At 45.0% G+C, this 21,302-nt stretch overlaps 1 pseudogene; it reads left to right on the top strand.

Moving 5' to 3' along the window:
* LOC144818820 (uncharacterized) overlaps window positions 1–20,395 on the top strand; it is a 30,847-nt pseudogene extending 10,452 nt beyond the window's left edge.
* The last annotated feature ends 907 nt before the right edge of the window (window positions 20,396–21,302 follow it).

The following is a 21,302-nucleotide window of genomic DNA, read 5'->3' as shown; positions in this document are numbered from 1 at the left end:
CAGTTTGGCCTGTGTGGTGGGGAAGCTTTCGTAGTGATGCATCCTTTGCATCCTGGCATCCAGGAAATTGTTGAAGAACCAAGACAGGCAGCACTGTGACACACCACCTACCGCGGCTATCACCCCCTGGTAACTTCCTGATGCTAATAGTTGGAGGCTACAGAGATCCTGAACATGTGGTGGTATTGCGTGCGTCCTTGGTGTAGGATGCTCCAGGAGTGGGTGCACGTCCTGTATCAGGTCCAGGATAGTTTGGGGGTGTAGCCTGTACCTTTCATGAATTTCAGCCTCAGTGAGATGAAATAGTGTGATGCGCTGTCTGTATATGCGCTCCTCCCTTCTCCAGATCCTCATTCCTGCTGCCTGTAGTCGTAGCCACCTTGCAATAACTTAGAGGGCCGCCATTGTGTTGAGACTGTTGCATTTTGGGGTGTTTAAATGCTGTGCACATGATTACCACCTGCTTTGAGTCAGTGGTAATTACCGACTCATAAATACCAAATTTCATGAAATTCGGTATTACCGATTTTTGGTACATCTCTTTTACCGATTCTTATTTACCGAATCGGTATTTGGGGGTTTCGGTATCTCCGAATTGGTAATAAGGAATCGGAACCGCTTCCTTATTACCGAATCCATTCGGTATTACGAAAATTGCAATTGGCTAAATACCGGTCAGTAACGCTGAAATTTACCGAATTTCGGCGTTACCGACCGGTATTTAGCCACCTACATCTGGCCCATAGTTATGTGAAGTGAATAAAGTATTTCATCATTTGTGTATTTGTTTGATGTATATTTGTTTCTGCATTTATTGTGTATTGCTTTGGGGCTCAAATCATTGAAAATGCTGAGGATAGGGTCTCCAATTTTCCATAATGACGTAGGGTGGGTCCCCAGATTCTATTGTGGAGTGGTGTGGCTCACTGGTTAGAGGCGGCAGACCCGAGAGCAGAAGTCGGCCCGGGACCAGGGTTCATTTCCTGACGCGGCAGGGTCGTGGACCAGGGTCAGCGGACTCGACAATTCTCGCCTCGGTGCCTACTCTAACCTGTGGTCCCACTCGGCAACTCTGGGCATTAGCTTGCCTAATCTCCACAACGGCCCCACCAACGCCGGGGATGCCTGGCTCCACCTTGGGGATTCCCAGTAGGGACCATCTCACAGGGAAAGCCAGGACGGGTTCCCCAGCGGTATACAGCGCCGGGACGCCCCTTTGCTGGGGCAGCTGTGCGCTTTACAAGTATACGACATTTATCATTGATTATTCAGTTGGGGTCCCCAGGTTCCAGTAGTCATTAGGTGGCAGCCCTCAGAAGTCATAATGTCAAGATCTACGGCTTAGGACAAAAAACATGCTGTTCATCAAGCATGTAGAAAGCTGGCTAAAACTCAACTTAATTTCATATTACTGATCTCAAATTAAATCCGTCCTTGTATTTCAAAAGATAAAAAAATTCAAATCTATGCAAGCATTTGAGTTCTAATCGTATTTAACATGTATTTTGTGTTCATATTGTAATCTTTTCATGTTCATGCTCTCACAGGAGTTAAATAGTTTTGTAACTTGCACCAGCTCTTCTTTTTAGAGCCAGATGTGCCAAAGTATTTAGCATTTCTTGTGGAGAAGTGTGGCTCAATGGTTAGAGCGGCAGACCCTGATGCAGAGGTCTGGCCCGGGACCAGGGTTCAATTCCTGCCTCGGCTGGTCTCGGCGGATCTTGGGCTCATAATTCCCCCGGACCTGATTTCTCGCCTCGGTGCCTACTCTAAGCATGGGTCCCACGCTGCAACTCTGGGCAATAGCTCGCTTAGTCTCTACAGCGCTGGGGATGCCTGGTTGCACCCTGGGGATGCCCAGGAGTGGACATTTCATGGGGAAAAGCCAGGAAGGTTTCCCTAGCGGTATGAGTACAGCGCCAGGACACTTAGTAGTATCAGTGCGCTTTACAAATACATCTATTTCATTTCATTTCTTAACGAATGAAATCGCAACTTCGGTCCATTAAGAAAGGCTAAATTGCCTTTCTATATGTAAAAAATCAGATAGGGAATCCCATAATGCGATTTCTAACTAGTACAAATTGTATTTGTGATTCCCTAAATGTGAAATTGCAAATAGGGATTTCCTATTCGCGATTTCTTAAGCACATGTACAAAGCATTTCCTAAAGGCGAAATGGGCATTTAGGAAATGCTATTAGCATCGACTCCAAGTTGATGGTAAAACCATGTGCAATTTAATAAAAGAACCCCAACATGCTTTTTTAAAGTGCCGCAAAGTGCACATTTGCCCCTAGGGCTTTCGTGTGCTTGACACGTGAAACCCTTTTTTTTAGGGTGCATCGAGGAAGGGCCTTAGATCCATTTTCACCCTTGGTGCTACATTTCAAAACCTGCAATTTGGAAATGCAAAACCATTTGTGCCTTTAGAAACGAATTGTTTAGCATTTCCTGAAATAGCGATTTCCTAATAGAGATTCCTACGGAGAAGGAATCGCTATTAGGAAAACTTATTTTTATACATTCAATTTCCTAAATAGTGATTTCTTAGGATTCCCAATTTAAGAAATGCAAAAACTGAATTTCGTACATCTGGCTCTTTTTCAGCAAGCGCAAGTGACCCACAAATGAAAACAACAGTTACTTTAGTTGCCTGCAAAATATTTAAACTTTTTTCCTGAGCCATGACACATGCATGCATCAGGTACACATTGCAAAAGAGGACCAGAGAGCTATTAACGCATGGATACATCAAGGAAAAAGCTTTACTGGCCCTATCAACATTTACATATCTGCAATGCTAATTTGCTCTGTGTACTGTAACCACAATATGAAGGTCCTCTTTTCACAGATGGAACCTCTACAATGCTGGGGTTTGGGTGAGTGAGGCCTTTCTATGTAGCTGATATACTTAGGAAGAAGCAGAACAAGCTTCTTCATTTTTGTTGGCACTCCTCTCCAGTATTACAGTGGCTGTCGGGACACTGCAGGACTTTAAATATGAATCATTTTCAAGAAGTTATCTCCCATGGACACAGTATTGTAGTAAACCACATACATGAAATATAATGGTCAGTTGAAGCCAAGCAATGGGCAGAAGACCTTCTGGCAGAAGAAAACAAAAGACAATGGCCTTTTGCAAACACACATAGACAAACACGACTCTGCACATAATAGCCCTCACAGATCCATTAAAACTCTAGCATTTAACAATACCCTGGTCTATTAAAATGTTGGAGGCGACTATCCAATATGACTCTTTTTTAAACAATACAAAGCACAACAAAAAACGTCAATAAAACACTATGACCTAAGTCAACAAGTACTTGATAATAGTACAGGGCTCCCTAATTGCAAAATCTGTACTAAATTGCTAAGCAAATGCAAACATTCATTACATAACAGGAGCACAACCTAGAAAATGTGACTTAAAAGCGACGTTAGTTTGGGAATTATCTGGTTGCCATTATGCGAGTAATTCCATGTAAACGTCCACTGTTTCATTTTTGTGAACACAATAAATCCTGCTTTAATTGTAAGTGTAACTTTCCCCTGAGAATTCTACTTTAAGTTACACCTAAATGGCAATGTAGAAAATATATGTTTCTGCAGTGACAATTGCCCATTTTTTTTTTGGGAGAGTTAGGCCCACATGCATCATTGTTGCCGTTTGCGAATACTTAATTGTGAAAATTAAGGAATCGCAATTAAGAATTCACAAACGGCAATGCATGAAAAATTCGCATTTTTTTGCGATTTCTAATTTTTCCTTAATTGCGATTCACAATTTGCGAATCGCAATTAAGGAAAACCCTTCCCATTGATTCCTATGGGTCCAGAGGCCCATAGGAATCAATGGGAAGGCATTTACAATTTGCGATTTTCAATTTGCAAATCGCAAATTGAAAATGCAATTTCAAGGGTGCAGGGGGGTCCAAAGAACCCCTCCCTGCACCCCTGAAATTAAACTTAAGTGCAATTTACTCGCACACATGTCCCAAGGACATGTGTGTGTGTAAAATGCAACTTTCAAAAATGCATTTTTGTGCATGTTTGAAGGTTTTCGGTAAATTAGCATGAAGTTCAACTTCATGCTAATTTAACACTTCCAAACTGCAAATTCGCAATTTAGAAATGATCATGCATTGCATTTAAGAAATCTGAAAGTGCATTTTCTTAACTGCAATCGCAATTTTAGAAATCGCAACATGATTGCAATTCCTAAAATTGCGAAATACATGATGCTATTGCTACTTGGTGATCTCAACTTCTGATGTGTCATAGGAATTGATAAAGATTTAGCAATTCCTTAAAATTCACAATCATAATTTGTAATTACAAAAATAGCGATTACCTAAATTCGGTAATCTAATCGCAATTAGGTAATCACAAAATTAAGAATGTAGCATTCTTGGGACAGCTTAATGAAGTGAGTCAATCCAGGCTGTTTGCATGACCCAGAGCCAGAGGAGGAAGCAGGCTGTTGCAGCAGAGTACTTTGGTGACTGGAGTGACTTTTTGTGTTCTGAACTTATCATGGCCAATGAGGAGAATGACAATGAGGCTGGAGGGCAGTGGTGTAGCTAGACATGGGACATCCCGGGGCGGTACATGCATTTGCTGCTCCGTGGCAGGACTCCTTGAAGGGGGGGTGCTGGCAAATCCACAGAGTGCCGCTCCGCGACAGTGACACACTGAAGACGGCAGGTGAGAGCTGGGGGGAACGGAATTTTGCCATTATGTCACCAACCTCAGTGACATTTTGTCACCATCCTCAGGGATGACGCCCGGGGCGACCTGCACCCACCGCCCCCCACTTACTACCCCGCTGCTGGAGGGCGAAACAGAAAATTTTAATTCAGCGTGCAAGAACCGGAGGTGCTCACAGAGGAGGGGGTGAAGAGACATGATAAGCTCTTTGGAAATAGCTCACTGGAGGTACCAGAGAGTGAAAAAAGTAAAACATGTAAGGATATCCAGGCCAAGCGCAGTGCGGTGGGTGTCACACAGTGCTCAGTCAAAGAAATTCACAAGCGCAGGTATGACCTCCATATAAGGGCCAAGAAGAAGGTAGCAAGCAGGCTTTCCGAGGCAAGGTGAACTGGTGGAGGATCATCCACCCGGCCACCATCCACCCCTTTTGAGGAAATGGTAGGGGCAAATTTGCAGCCAGAAGCCATTGTTGGGGTTATAGACATTGACTTTTCAGCCACACCCAGTACCAGCAAAGGTAAGATAAACAAATTGCTGCATATTCATTTTTTTAATGAGATTACTAATTAGGAAGACAGTGTAAAACTTTCATCCAAAAAGATTCCAATCCACATTTTATTAGCAACCCACCAATGCATTATGGGAGTCATAGTTAGTAATACAACAGTGAACATATGGAAACTAATGCTAAACTGTGTAGTCCCATACAAATTGTTGTGGTAAATGACAAGTAGAACCACCATGTAAGGGATTTTCTTAGGTTCAAAAAATCAATATAAACTGAGATACTCAAGTAATTTCTTGAACTAAACTATGTCTTATTCATGTCACAGAAATGCCTGCACTACATCCAGAAGAAACTGAAGCTGCAGTAACTTAGGAGACTTTGCCACTGACAGAGTTTGAAAATATTGTGTTCCTACGACACCTGCACCAACCAGACAACAGACAACAGTAGCTTCAGTCCCTGATTTTGACATAGAGACTGATGATATTCCAACAGACATGCCTACAGCTCCATCTGAGGATAAACCCTCCCCTAGATGGGTCCCTTGTTCAGCGCCAATGCAATCCCCTCATTAGGTGTAGAGTGGCTGTAAGACAGCCATCAGAGGAACGTGACGGCTCAGCTGTGTCTAGTGGTCTAGATGCATCAATATTAAAGATGCAACACCTACAATGCAATGCCTTAAAGTCAATGCCAAATCAGTTGGGTTACTGAATGCCAACATGTGTGGCATCAAAGATGGTATCAAGCAGCCGAACACAACAGTGAAGGAAGGGCAAAATGCCACAGCAGACAATTTCAAGGAGTTGACAAATGCCATCAAGGAACCATGCACAGTAATGCAACAACACAATGTCTCACAACTTAGGCGTCATCACCATTTAAAGTGGAGATTGGATGGGTTTACCAGATCTGTCAATCACTTAACAAATGCCACTGCATTGCTGTCATGACGCCCTGTGACCATGCAAGTGGAGATGTCACATTGTAGTAGAGACGTTGCAAGGATTTTGGTGCAAGTCACAAATGCAATAAAGAACAGGCAGGCTGCTGGCATTGCAGGAAACACTGATTCAAGTGTAAAGGATAGTGAGGAGCTCTCCAACCTCAGCTATGTCACTGCCGCTATGATGGAAAATAGACATTGAATTTCAAGACATAGTGCAGTTTCAGAGGCCCCACCAAGAGATAGTAAACAGCTCACTGGATGGCCTAGTGGTGTGTGGAAGGAACAAGTGATATGGCCATGTATCTTGTTGCCTTTGGAGATTAAAAAACATTTGTCGTGTTTGTGGTGACACATTTGATTTTACATATAATGCGCACTATTGTACGACTTTTATTTTGGTGATGACATATTTAACCTGAATTTAAGATGAGAAATATGAAAATCAGCAGCAAGATCATGAAATGCATCGACTCATCATTGCTTACTTCATAAATAATTGTGCATTATTTCAGCACGTCTTTGTCTGCCTTCAGCTGCCCTTGAACCATCTGCTTGTTGATGGGGAAGACATGGCTCATCGTCATCATCTGAATCTGAATCAGGCAGGTCCAAGGATATGCCTCTTGTTATGGCTATGTTGTGCAACATAGCGGTACAAAAGGGGGTACAGCTATGTACCACTATGTTGTGCAACATGGCCCATGTAACCACAATTTTATAGCTGGTTTAAGGACTGTACTGTACTGCACTGCCACTCTATGGGCTGCATTGTAATGGTGCTCGTTTGGAGTGGATGGATTCAGATATGGGGTGAGGATGAATGAGTGCACTACATATGCCCTGTCTCCCACAATGACAAGAGCAAAAAATTATTCACTGCCATGTAAAAAAGATTTGCCTTGTAAATATCCTTCTCCGAATTCACCACCAATTAGCTGTGTGAAGATTCTACTAAATATGAAGGAATTGTGTGTACTACCAGGGAATCTGGCCACTCTATCAGTTATGATATTTGAGGTACTACATATCACTTGTATGTTTAATGAATGGCTACATTTCCTATTTCTGAAGATATACTGATTTACAGAGGGAGGAATATTGCTTAAAAGTAATTAGCATATTTGACTTCTCTGCAAGACTGCCAAAAGTGTTTATAAAAGATGTAGGCAATGTTAATGTAAAACATTTAGGGCATCATTAGCTTGGCAGGCGGCCTTTGTCCGCCCGGGATCCTGTCATAGAGAGGGACCGCCGGCCATAAGTCTTGCGGTCCCGTGGGAGTCATTAAGATACGCCTGCCACACTGGCGGGCGCATCCTGCATTCTTGACATTGCGTCGGGCAGTGCTTTCAGCACCACCTGCGGCAATGCCAAAATGGCATGTCGTCCTTTTTTATGCACAACGTGGCAGGCACCATGCGGTGCCTGCCATGTTGTGAATGAAACTACAGGGGGGTACCAAAGGTACCGTTCATGTGCACCACCCACCCCTCAACTTCCTGGGGGCCCACTCGGGCCCCCAATAGTAAAGACTGCATGCCATTGCCCCTACTGAATGGCAAATCCCCACATGTATTATAATATGGATGTCTGTTAGACACCACCACCATATTAACACTTTTTCCGCCTGGTCCACTCATTGACCAAGGGGGAAACCGGTGGGCGGCCTTTCCGTCCGCTGGGGTCCCCCTGACATATTACTATTGCGGGGGGACCCCAGCGGACAGACAGGCCATCTGCTGGGGTCCCCCCACCATAGTAATATGGCGGGTGAATGGCATGCGGGCGGGAAAGAATGTCGGGCGGATCGCCTCCGCCTGACATTCTAATGGGCCCCTTAGTTTGTTTCCAACTAAGCTTTTTCGACACACATTTGGTGAAATAATCTATAGCGTATGGGCTGGGAAATAGCCATAGGCTGTTGCCAGTCATTAGTGGGTGTACAACTACAATCTGAATCCATTTTTAGCAATTTAGTTCTAAAGGTGATATTAAATTAAGTCTGCTGCCCTTGTGCTTTTTAAAACTAAGACCCAGTGTTCAAATTTAAAATATGTGAGCTTCACCTGTGTCATTTTTTCAACGGGCAACAGGGTCAAAGTACCATATCACCAGTAAGGCATTAACAATTTCACATTTTGATAAACTTGCCCTATGTCAAAGTTACATGTGCACTAACTTTGTTTAAGAAACAGCTAGAATGTCATTCATGTGGCATATGACTAATTAGCAAATATATAAATTATTAGCCAACATGTTATAATATTTTATAATCCAGTAGATGACTTTCATAATGCTACTTTCCTGCCTTTAATTTATTGGGTTCGAAACTGATGACTTCCCGTGCTGCCATGTTTGGGCTCTCTGTAGGGTACTGCTAGTTTTTGCCACATCTCCCATTAGCCTGGGAAAAGTATGAGAAGGAGTAAATGGTCAATCGATCTGAAGATCTTCTAGGAATATTAACTTCTAAATGTAAATCTCCAACTGTTTGACAGCCTTCTTTGGAAAGAAAAGATGTCACTACGCAAAGGATTGGCCAGACATAGGGCTGGTTGTCTGCCACTGTCATCAGGCTCGGCTAACTCCTAAAAGGGGAAGCTTTCCACCATTCAAATGCATGCTTGTCTGAGGCATAAAAGACTATTGTCAAACCCTTTGGGAGTGTGCTCAGACGGAGACTTTGCGATATGCTAGTGTGGTGTGGTGGATAAAAACTCATCCCTCCTATCAAGTCCGAGATGGCCCAGCCTGGCAGACCTATTCCCACTTTGTCTCACTGCCTGGGGGCAATACACAAAGACCAATTTACAGATATACCTATTGAGAACTTCTCATTAACTAATTTTACATTGAGCCGGACGGCTGTTTTATTTCTAATTGTGCTGCAGATCCTACTGTTGAATTACCCTTTGTGTCCGACCCCCTCCCCTGTTTTTACGCCGGAGCCTGCATAGCGCACCCTAAATTTTGAGGACAGATAGTAGATTGCTCACTTTACAATCTGTGGCATTGACACTTTTGTGGGGGGCACACTCGAGTACAGACACTTCTGGCCGATTCTAGGGCCATTGACACGGGTCGGACGAATTGACGGCGGCCATCTTAGGCAGGGCTATCCTCCCACGGCGCTCTAGTTGCCGCTATAAAAGCCGGAGCAAAGAGTTAATCGCGAGAACTCCTCATTAACTAATTTTACATTGAGCCGGACGGCTGTTTTATTTCTAATTGTGCTGCAGATCCTACTGTTGAATTACCCTTTGTGTCCGACCCCCTCCCCTGTTTTTACGCCGGAGCCTGCATAGCGCACCCTAAATTTTGAGGACAGATAGTAGATTGCTCACTTTACAATCTGTGGCATTGACACTTTTGTGGGGGGCACACTCGAGTACAGACACTTCTGGCCGATTCTAGGGCCATTGACACGGGGCGGACGAATTGACGGCGGCCATCTTAGGCAGGGCTATCCTCCCACGGCGCTCTAGTCGCCGCTATAAAAACGTTTAGGCATGACTCCGCGCAGCGGACGCGTTCAGCGAGCGCGCCGGAATCACGCTGGAGTCAAGCCTGAGTCCTGCCCGTCTGCTCCCGTCCGCGACCGGACGTGGCCCAGGGCCACCCCTCCTGTACCCAGCGCTCTGGAGATATCAGGTAACATTACCTATTCGAGCGCCCAACTACGTTATCTCTGCCCCACTACATCAATAGGGTGCAAACACTCTCTCAATCCTGAACAGCTTCCCCTCACATGTGCTGCATGTCTATTTACACCCCCTCTTGTTAATACCTCACAGAATGATACCGCCGTTAAAATGCTTCTGCTAAACTGTCGCTCACTGCGTAAACATACTACTCAAATTCATGATTTGATCATGGACCATCAGCCTGAGGTATTCTTTTTAACGGAAACATGGTTAGATGAAACCTCCTCGCCTGAAACACTTGATGCTATCCCGATGGGATATTGCTTACTTAGATTAGATCGTGAGAAACAAAGAGGAGGTGGGATTGCGATCATTTATAGAGAGGAACTCACATGTACCCTCGAACCTGTAAATATTACAAAATGTGAGGCTGGTGTCTTTTCTATCATGATTTCCCCGAAACTCACCATAAATGGCTACTTGCTCTATAGACCACCTGGACCTGCTGCAACTTTTTGCGACAGTTTATTGGACGCAATTATTCAACCAGCAGTTAGATATAACCACTTTCTCCTGATGGGGGACTTAAATATCCATTTTGACAATACAGAGTGCATAGAAGCACAAATTCTTCTAGGGGCACTCAAATCCCTGATGTTAGAATTGCAATTTACTACGCCCACACATCAATCAGGCCATCTACTTGACCCGCTCTTTGCTAACTGGAATTCCATTCTGACTGCCCCTCCCTTCACAATTCCTTGGTCAGACCATAAACTTATTGTCTTCGAAATCTCTCACCTCCCTAACACTACGAAACTCCATAAATCCTCGTCCCATAGGCGTAGGAATTGGAAGAGATTTACGCAAGAAGCTTACAGGCAGGCCTTATTGGAAAATCCTCCTCCCCTGAGCAACAACCTGTCCAAAAGTTGGGTGGCTTATGAAGAATGGATGGAAAAGGCATTGGATAAAATCGCACCGTGGACTACTAAAATCCCAGTAAGAAGTAATAAAACAGCTCCTTGGTTCACTGACGAATTAAAAAGGGCTAAAGCCACATGCAAAAGATTGGAACGCTTATGGAGAAGAGATTATAATACAGGGAGTAAACAACTTTACAAAACTGAACTAAGCAAATATTCTAAAATGATCAGAGCAGCAAAGAGTAAATGTTTTAATGACAGAATTTCAAATGCGAACAATCCTGCCAAAGAACTCTTTGCCATATATAAAGAAATAACGGTCCCCAACAGATTACTGGCTCAGGATACGCTGTCCAATGAACTATGCAACTCCATAGCAGATCACTTTATAAACAAAGTGGACACAATACACGCTTCATTTACTAAAATACCTGCGATTCCTACGCAGGTGAAGATGACAGATAGCTGCCCGGACAGAACTATGCCCTTAAACAGTTTTGTGATGCCAGACCGTCAGTCAATGCTTTGCATTATTAAAAGTGTGAAATCGGGCTCACCTAACGATTCTGTTCCACCCAAATGCTTCACTGACATCACAGATGTTTTATTAAATCACATAAGTCATCTCATCTCCCTCTCTTTCCTTGAAAAGCAGGTACCTGAACCTTGGAAAAGAGCTCAGGTTATTCCATTAAAAAAGAAAGCTAACTTGCACGTGTCTCAACTTCAGAATCTCCGCCCAATCTCTCTGTTACCCTTCTGTATGAAAGTGGCAGAAAAAATTGTAAATATACAGCTCATGGAACATCTGGAGCAAGGGCGATTTCTTCACCCTACTCAATCTGGCTTCAGAGCTCAATACTCTACCGAATCGGCAGTCCTTTACTCAACAGAACTGATGAGGCAAATAGCTGATAAAGGCCAGACAGCAGCGCTTGTGTTACTTGACTTAAGCGCTGCTTTTGACACTGTGTCACACTCCACGCTGCTGTCACGTCTATCAGAGACTGGAGTTGAAGGAGATGCATATGAGTGGCTAAAGTCATTTCTGGAAAATAGAAGTTTCCAAATTCATTGTCCTCCATTCAAGTCCACTCCCAGACAGCTGAAGCACGGGGTTCCACAGGGCTCAAGCCTGAGCCCTACTTTGTTCAACCTGTATATGGAACCCCTTGCACGTATAGTTGAGTCCTTCGGTGTTAATATTATAACTTACGCCGATGATACGCAACTAATGATCACACTCAGTCAAGATGGAGAAGAGACAGCTATCAACTTTTCAGCTTGTCTCTCAGCTGTAGCGAGTTGGATGAACAACAACTGTCTGCGTCTGAATGGAGACAAAACTGAGGTGTTGCTCATTGGTAAGGCTCCTTCAGCGTGGTCATCAGACTGGTGGCCAGCAGAACTTGGTCAGACCCCTGTCCCAACGGATTCAGCCAAGAATTTGGGAATGATACTAGATACCAAACTCTCGTATACGAAGCATATCGTAAAGGTTACTGGCAAATGTTACGCAGTTCTCAAAATCCTGCGCAAGGTCCTGGACCTAGTACCGATGAATACAAGGAAATCCCTTGTCCATGCCTTAGTCACCCCACATCTTGACTATGGCAATGCCCTACTTATAGGGCTGAGCCAAAAAGGTCTGAAACAATTACAAAGAGTCCAGAATATGGCTGCCCGCCTAGTTCTCAACCTCCCACGCAGAGCTTCAGGAAAAGATGCACTATCTAAATTGCATTGGCTTCCTATAAAGGAGCGTATACTTTTCAAGGCCATGTGCATTTCCCATCGAATTGCACAAGGGAAAGGACCTCCTTATCTGAACAAGCTCCTCAGCATCCACCGCCCAAAACGTCATTTAAGGTCAATGGGCAGTATGTTGTTTTCAGTTCCTCGCATTTTTAAAGCCAAAATGGGCGGCCGTTCTTTTTGTTATTTAGCAGCCTTCTACTGGAATAAACTACCCCTTGAATTGCGGATGGAACCCTCCGAGAGGAGATTCCGCTTGAAACTTAAGACGCATCTCTTCCCTAAAGACTAGCGGTCTGTGTTTGCTTAGAGATTCTACTGGTTTGGCTGGTCTGATGTTTTAATGATGGGGTTCTTTAGCGCGGGGACACACTGGTCAGTGTAACCAGGCGCTCAATAAATGGTTTTATTATTATTATTATTATGTGAACCAGGATACAGGCACCAAACGGTTGGATAAAAAAATGCCAAATTTCCAGAGGTGACAATTCTACAGCTCGCGCGGCTTGATGCTGGCGGACAGCACAGCTCGACATCGATGCAGCGCCTGCCTCACCAATGAGTTTGACACCAGAGCCGATGATGAAGTTACTCCTCGCCGCGAATCTTTGACATCGACCAAAGCTCCATCCATGATATGTCTCCTGGATCCTGTAGCCGGGCGGACATCAATTGCGGTCAGCCTGAACTTTGACTTTGCACAAATCCCTCGTGACCTCAAGTAACCTTTTGACTGGTAGTGACTTTTAAGCACTGTTTTCACATAAAATCTTTAAAAATACATTTCTTGATTTCTACTGATTGGATTTTTGTTGTTCTGGACTAGTTGTAATCAGATACATATTCTCCATTGTTCTAAACCTGCCTGGAGTCTTTTTCTTGTGTTATAATTGAGTTATTGTCATTTAAGTGTTACACAAATTCTTTACACATTGCCTCAAAGCTAATCGAGAGATCAATGAGGACTCTGAGGGGGAGGACCCCTTTGGAAATCTATTGCAAAAGGAGATCTGCACCCACCATACATTCAAATCATTATTTAAATCTCACATTGAAGAAAAAATATTATATAGGGAACAGACTCCTTTTCAATTTTTCATCAGAATTTCCTTTTTTTATATATTCTTGCTTTTCTTATAAAATTCCCTGAAGCCACTGGAATTCTAAAGGGTGCAAGGCCTTGGAACTTCATGGACGATGCCAAATGAGAACCCCAAGAAGGCCGTGGCCCTGAGAAAGAGGAGCAGAAGAATGACTTGGCAAAGGCTCCAGAAGAGCGAGGGAAGCCCACAAAGAGGGAGTTCCCTAATGGATCCTATTCTGGGAGCAATGCCTCTTCCCAAATACTGTCCCCTGAGGAGCTGGAAGAAAGACAGTCTGAGAGGGACCTGTGGCTGCAGCTGGCCTAACTGGCTGCAGAGGAGACAAGAGCTGAGGCTGACAAAGGCCTGGCAGAGGAGAGGATAGCTGAGATTGAAAGGGCCTTAGCCAGAAAAAACATGCTCTCGAAGAGAAGAAATTGCCCCATGAGCTTAGTTTGAAAGAGCTTATCTTACCAGCAGAGAAAACAGAGTCCAGTGGTGCTAGCTAAATAATTGTACCAATTGTTAAAAATATAGTAGACATACTCAGAGACTTGGACCTAACTTCAAGGAGGGGGGTGACATACAACAGTGGTTTCAAGCACTGGTAGGGAAACAGGGTGGGGCAGCTGCCACAAGCATCCTGACAGTTCAGTTTTCAGTGGAAAACACTCCCAAAAGGAGGGTGCGGAACTTCAGACGGAGGTGCCAGGGGAGGTACAGACCCAGGGCTGGAGGACCAGATGCAGGATACCACCCCATAACTGGTGGGAGATGGAGTGGAGAACGGATTCAAGATACCCGGAGCCCCCCACTCTGAGAAAACACAGAGGACACAGACCCCTGAATGGCCTGGTGCCTGACTCTAAACAATGACAGTTGTCAGTGGCCTTGGTTGGTTGCTGTCCTTGTGGATAGAGTTTTCCTTGGGCTGGGGACAGAAGTCAGACCCAAGGGATGGAATGGGTCACGTCACTTTGTTGGCCCTGGTGGTACTGTCTGCCTACTGTGATGCCTTTGTGAACAAATTAAAGTTCGGTGCTTCACAGATGGGGTCTACAGGTGAGCAGAAGGAGTCCCCATGGACTAGCGCAGTGAGCCCTGAGAGAATAGACAGAGGGATTCAACTGGATTCAAATTGGCATAGAACTGGCCAGTACCCATATAGTAGTGGGCCATTGTCCACGTTCTATCACCCTAAGCAGGGAAGTCCATCAAGGTATTGATTAGGCTACCCTGGCTTTAGGCTGGGTGGGGGTTGTGTGGGAAATAGCCCTTCTTTGCAGGAAAACCCCAAACTTATTGCCTTCCTCCTCCTATTTTTCTGAACTGCTTTTCATTTGCTTTAGGACTCTGGGCACTATAACCCTGCCTGAGATGCCTCCTCCTGTCCTGGGCCTAAAAAGTGGGTTTCTGCTTTTTCTTTATCAACACAATGCAGTAGAACCTTGTGCCAGTTGAAACGGAGGCATTGCTCCTCGATGCTGAAGCTGCTCGACGACAGCAATCTACAGCTGGCGTGGCTCAGCACTGAAGGATAGCATGCCTCGACATCGACATCACCTGCATCGTCAAGGGGTTCGACACTGAAGCTTCCATCGATGGTGCATAGTAAAGCATACACAAGATATTTTTTAGCTTGTGGTCGATAGTCAACTAGACCTGCTATTTATAACAGAAACTTGGCTCAATGAGTTTGTGGCTCCTGCTATTGCATTAGCCATTCCTGCAGGCTATAAAACAGCAAGAATGGATCGGAAAGCAGGCAGAGGAGGTGGGGTGGTAGTAGTATTTAGGGATAATTGGATCTTTACGCAGGAAGATTCCCATGATATCAAGGATGGGCAAGCATTGGACTTCGCCCTTACTATCTCACCACATTTTGTTCTTGGGGCTACACTAATATATATGCCGCCCAGGCCTGCAGGCTCCTTTCTAAAATCTTTGGATGAAGCCATTTTACGGAGGGCTTGCACTATACTAATTTTTTGTTACTTGGCACCACAATATTCATTGGGACAGCAAAGAGTCGGCTGATACCAGTGAATTGAATGACACCTTATGCCTTGCCCACCTGATGCAATGGGTCAATTCCCCTTCACACAGCGAGGGCCATACTCTTGATGTGATCTGCGCTAACTTCTCCCTAATAGTTTCAGTATCCCTTCTGGTTACATGGTCTGATCACTCTCTAGTCCACTTTTCCTGGTCGATTACACCTCCTGATTCACCCTTGAGGCTAACTGAAGACAGACCTCCCCCCTGCCTAGAGCCGGCAGCTTTTGGCAGGGTTCTGATGGAATTACGTCCATTGGCTGGGGAGGGACTGTTGGAGGCAGTAGGATGCTTTCACAATTGGATTGTGCGAGCAGTGGATCAATTGTCCACACTACAGGACCACAAGAGACTACGAATGACCCCGTCCAAACCCTGGTTCTCCAATGAACTGAAAGAACAGAAAAAAGCATGTAAAGAATTAGAACACAGCTGACGACAAGCTCATTGATGGACGTTTTTAATTGGTTGGCGCGGGCCGAATTTAAATTCAATGAGGAAAAGTCTGAGGTCCTCCTCTATGGGACCTTTCTGGCGAATTTTCAGGATGACCTGTGGCCCGAGGGCTTCCCCATGCCAAAAACCTTGGGTAGTCCAGCAAAACACCTGGGGGTATGGTTCAGTGGGGACCTCAGATTAATAAGTTGGCAGGAGTGTACTTTGGTACACTGAAACTCCTCAAGAAATTTCTGCTGCTCCTGCCACAAAACAGCCAAATAAATGGTGACCCACACTCTCATCCTGTCACTGCTTGATTATGCCAACTCTCTCTACATCGGCCTCCCTTGCTACCAGATAAAAAAGATGCAGACTATTCAGAACGCGGCCCCTAGAATGCTGTTAGGCATTCTGTGAAGCCTTGGAATCAAGCAGTTTCTCCATGATTTGCACTGGCTTCCTGTTGACCAGCGCATTTTATTCCAGGCACTATCCATCACCCACGGTGCCCTTTACAAGTCTGGACCCTCTTATCTTAGGAGGCGTTTCAATTTCTATTCGCCATCTAGGCATCTTCAGTCAATGGGACAATGCCTTGTTGCCATCCTACGATGCTGCCTCGCCAGAAAGGGATGGATCTCCCTTTCCATAAGGGCGGCCAGGGCCTGGAATAGCCTGCCCTTCGAGTTCAGGAACAACCACGATCTTAGGACGTTTAAGAAGCAATTGAAAACTTTACTTTTTGATTAAGTCGTTTAGCTACTGTTTCCACTTCGGCTTACCCTTGCATAGGCTTATCAAGCCGGGTGCCGTCGATCACAGTCAGTAACATTCCTGACGGTGGCTGATCAAAAAATTCCAAAAATATCAAAAAATGCTCTACAAAGCCCACCGCCGCAAGCTGATTAGAAGATGGGCAAAAGGATGCAGCGGAACCTTAATTAGGATGCCTACCAGCAGCAGAGGGACAAATCTTGCAATAGGCAGATTCAAATTGAACGATGCGACAAATGGGCAAGCACTGCTGGAGTAAAGAAAATTTGAGACAAGCACTTTACAGCACTCAGCGACCCAATGACTTTCCTTAACTAGCACAACCTAACTGTGATTTTAAACTGTAATGAATTCTCCTTTTTTGGCTTTTAATTGATTTTAACAACAATGTTTTAGAAATTTTTTAGTGTCACTATTGCAATGGTTTTAACTAACTATTCAAAAATAAATAAACTTAAGCTTAAACTTACTGGGATGCCTTTGTGAACAAATTAAAGTTAGGTGCTTCAAGGGGGGCGCTAGGTGGCGACCTAGTGGAATGGCCACTAATCTGTGAGGCTCCCGCTGTCCGGTTGTTTATTCGGCAATTATCCTGTAACTACGGTATCCAAAAACGGTGTTATACATACTTGGTCTATAAAGTGAAATTCTAATTACAGCACTCCAAATAAGTAAGTATCAGTAGTAGGCTCTAGTGTATAGCCCTCAACACCAAAAATTAGTTGAAACAGTTGTTGAATGCTAAACAAACAACCACACAGATGAATCGAAATAAAAAAACATTTTTTAATTTTTTTTAATTTTTCTTTATAGTAAGGGATCAACAGTTATCAAGCCAATTTAATTCGGAGTCCAAGTCTGTGTTCTTCAATTATTTCTTTATTCAAATTTCATAAAAGATTCTTCCAGCATGGCGAACAACATGCTGGAAGAATCTTTTATGAAATTTGAATAAAGAAATAATTGAAGGACACAGACTTGGACTCCGAATTAAATTGGTTTGATAACTGTTGATCCCTTACTATAAATAAAAAAAATGTTTTTTTATTTCGATTCATCTGTGTGGTTGTTTGTTTAGCATTCAACAACTGTTTCAACTAATTTTTGGTGTTGAGGGCTATACACTAGAGCCTACTACTGATACTTACTTATTTGGAGTGCTGTAATTAGAATTTCACTTTATAGATTCATTTTTGGCAGGCACTTTTTGTGTCAGCCTGTAGCACCTTTGGATAGTAGGTGCGTTGAATTTCTTTAGCACCCAAGAAATTTTCACTGTTTCTTATGCTCTCCTTTTTTACTTTTCGTGTACCACTTGAACATATATATTTGTGGCCTATAGAATAGTGCGGACATTTCCTTCGGGAACACTACTATCCATTCAGTTTGTATTATACATACTTGGTGTATGCCCGGAAGGTAGCGGACCCCAGAGGCTCCCACAGCGGATGTGAAAGCGGCCGCGATGCGGCAGAGACACCGGTGCGGAGCTCGAGCCTGGGCGCAGCAGGTACGCGAGGACCGTGGTCCCCACAAGGCAAGGGTGCCGCGCTGAGGAGTGCAGGGACCCGACCGAGCGGGAACCGGCAGTGACACGGAGGCGATGGGGAAGCTAAGACCCCCCTCGACTGCTGTGGGCTATGGGAAGAAGTGGATGCCTCACGAGTGCCAGCGCTGCATGATATACGGCCGAGATAGCTGAGTTTGCTGAGTCTGGAGTTGTGCTGGTGGCGGCCATTTGTTTACAATTGGAAGGAACTGGGGATAAAAAACGGCGGAGAAATATACACGTCATTGTGTGCCCTGAACTGACGGCAGCCTCGTGGAGACGTCGCATTCTATCCCGCATGGTGACAGATTCCATTGGCGAAAGGTAACACGCTGGTAATGAGGCAGAAATTAAGTGGGTGATGCCAAGGCAGGAGGCAGCGATTATTTGAGTGACGTGGCACTAAAGTACGGAACAGGCCGCATGTATACACAAGACGGCTGTAAGGGGCAGGTATAGGCGATAATCCCCAACACGCACTGAGTGCTTCAAAAGCGTCGAGGGAACTAGAGGATAGCTCTGAGAGGCTAACAGAGGACCCACAGCCGCGGCGGTAAATTAGTAGCAAGGTCTGACCTCATCTGCGCGAACTTTGGGATTGCTGGTACCAGAAACGCAATGGGAGTGCTCTGGCCTAGCGATTCAGAGTGCGAGGTGGAAGACGACAGGGATCCATAGCACAATGTGTGTTATTGAGCGCCAGCGCTATATTGTGGAATACAGGGCCCGCTAGCTTCCAACGCACGCCCACAGTAACGCGGCCTACAAGTCTACTGACCACTGACCAGAGCTGTCACAACTGGGCCGACGGCCCATTGGTGATGGAGCTCTATTGAAGACCTAACCCTTGGACGCAGACAAGTGAGAGCGGAAGTGCAGCCGAGTCTCAACGGAAGTGTTCCTTCCACTGAAACATCAGAACTAGGTGTAGTACATCTATATAACTGCGGAAGAGACTGAGTGAAAAACAATTTGCGACTGAAGTACTATACATATAACAGTTTACCAGAGACTATCATACTAAATAGATAAATTCCCATACAACCCAACTGCTTGATATTTGACTGGCCTGTGGTAGAAAGAGCACAATGGGTCGCTTAGACTCCCGCCAGCCGCGCCTCACCTTTGACACAAAGAGGAATACTAAGAAAACGCCGACGGAGGATGAGACTGCAGTTCTGGAAAGGCCAACGGGCGGCATTCCCGGAGCTGGTACCGACATGCATACTATACTCACGGAAATGAGGCAAGGATTTGCGACGAATGCAGAAAAGGTTGGTATGCTAACGACCCGCATGGATAATATCGCACGTAAGCTGGACAATCATGACACAAGACTGAAGGAAGCTGAGCAACGGATATCAGACTCGGAGGACGTCACAGAGCAACTGAAAATGGCAGTGACTCAAATGGACAAGCTCGTGCGACTCATAGATGCTAAGAATGAGGACATTGAAGCTCGCAGCCGCCGCAATAACGTCCGCATTTTAGGAATACCAGATAGTACCAACACGGGGAGGCTGGAGCAATACGTAGAAAAACTGCTGACGGCGGTCACTGCAGAGGGCGCACTCTCAGCGCAATTCATAGTGGAAAGGGCGCATAGATCGCTTGGCCCGCGACCACCTCCTGGTATGCCTCCCCCTCCAATAATCGCATGACTTCTAAATATCCGGGACCGCGATGCCGTTCTCAGGGTGGCAAGAGAGAAGAGATAACTTCACTATGAAGGAGTGCCCTTCACCACATTCTCGGATTTCACAGTACGGGTACAAGAGGAGAGGAGAAAGTTTAACGCTGTGAAGCAGAAGCTACGGCAAGAACAAGTAGGCTATGCTTTACTTTACCCTGCGCGGCTCCGAATCACCCATCAGCGGAAGCAAACCATACACATGACGCCGCAGTCAGCGGAAAAGTTTCTGAAAACACTGAAGCGGCGGCAGAATGCCTCTGAGGATCAGGACAAGCTGGAAGAAGTGCCACTATCAGAGGTCGAATGAACATGGGAGATACGGCTGTCACGCACTCTACGATGGCGTGAAATAGAAGACTGCTGATGAGAGATATGCGAAGGATCTTCTGAACCACAACATGTTGTAATGTATATGTTATTGATGTTAGGCACACTAACGTTGGTGTGGAGTTAACGCAGTACACTTAGTGATTTTAACTGGACACCCTTGCTGGTCTTAGGGATTACTGAGAAAGCCGGATCCCGGACCTAAAGCAAGGTTAAGTTGTGCCACCGGGTGAGATTACCCCAATGGGAGTATCCCAGTTGACTCTTAATGCGGGAAGATTTGGGGGGGAGAGGGGGTGGGAAGGGACATAACTGGAATGCACGGGATGCTTCAGTGGGAGGGGGTCGGAAGGGGCGGGATGTTAAATGCATACTGAGGGATACAAAAATGTTACTATGTGAGTTCCAGGATTGCGCATACGTTCCGAGAGGATGGACTATCAATGATTATATTGCAGGGATATGTTGTGACGATGTTGCAAACGATGGGAGGAAACGGGAATGACTCGTCCTTGACAATACTTTCTTGGAACATACGGGGGTTAAATGATGCACGTAAAGGTAGGACTATATTGGCATACCTAGATCATCACCAGGTGAATATAGCACTGTTACAAGAGACAAATCTACGACCTCACGCACAAAACCCATATGCGAATAGATGGGCAAAGGTACGACTATTCTCCAATTACTCCTCATATGCTAGAGGCACTGCCATATTGATAAAGAAAACCATATCATTCACGGTGCTAGGAGAAGCCATAGATTCTGCAGGGAGGTATGTCATTGTATGGGGCAGATTGGCGTCTGACACTATCACGTTTGTGAACTGCTATGCCCCCAATGTTGATACTCCTGAATTCTTCACGGCATTATGGGGGAGGGTT

The sequence above is a fragment of the Lissotriton helveticus genome, chromosome 1_1 (genome assembly GCF_964261635.1).
Source record: "Lissotriton helveticus chromosome 1_1, aLisHel1.1, whole genome shotgun sequence".
NCBI lineage: Eukaryota > Metazoa > Chordata > Amphibia > Caudata > Salamandridae > Lissotriton > Lissotriton helveticus.
Note: the sequence above shows the minus strand (reverse complement) of the source record. Positions and strands in the feature narration are given on the sequence as shown.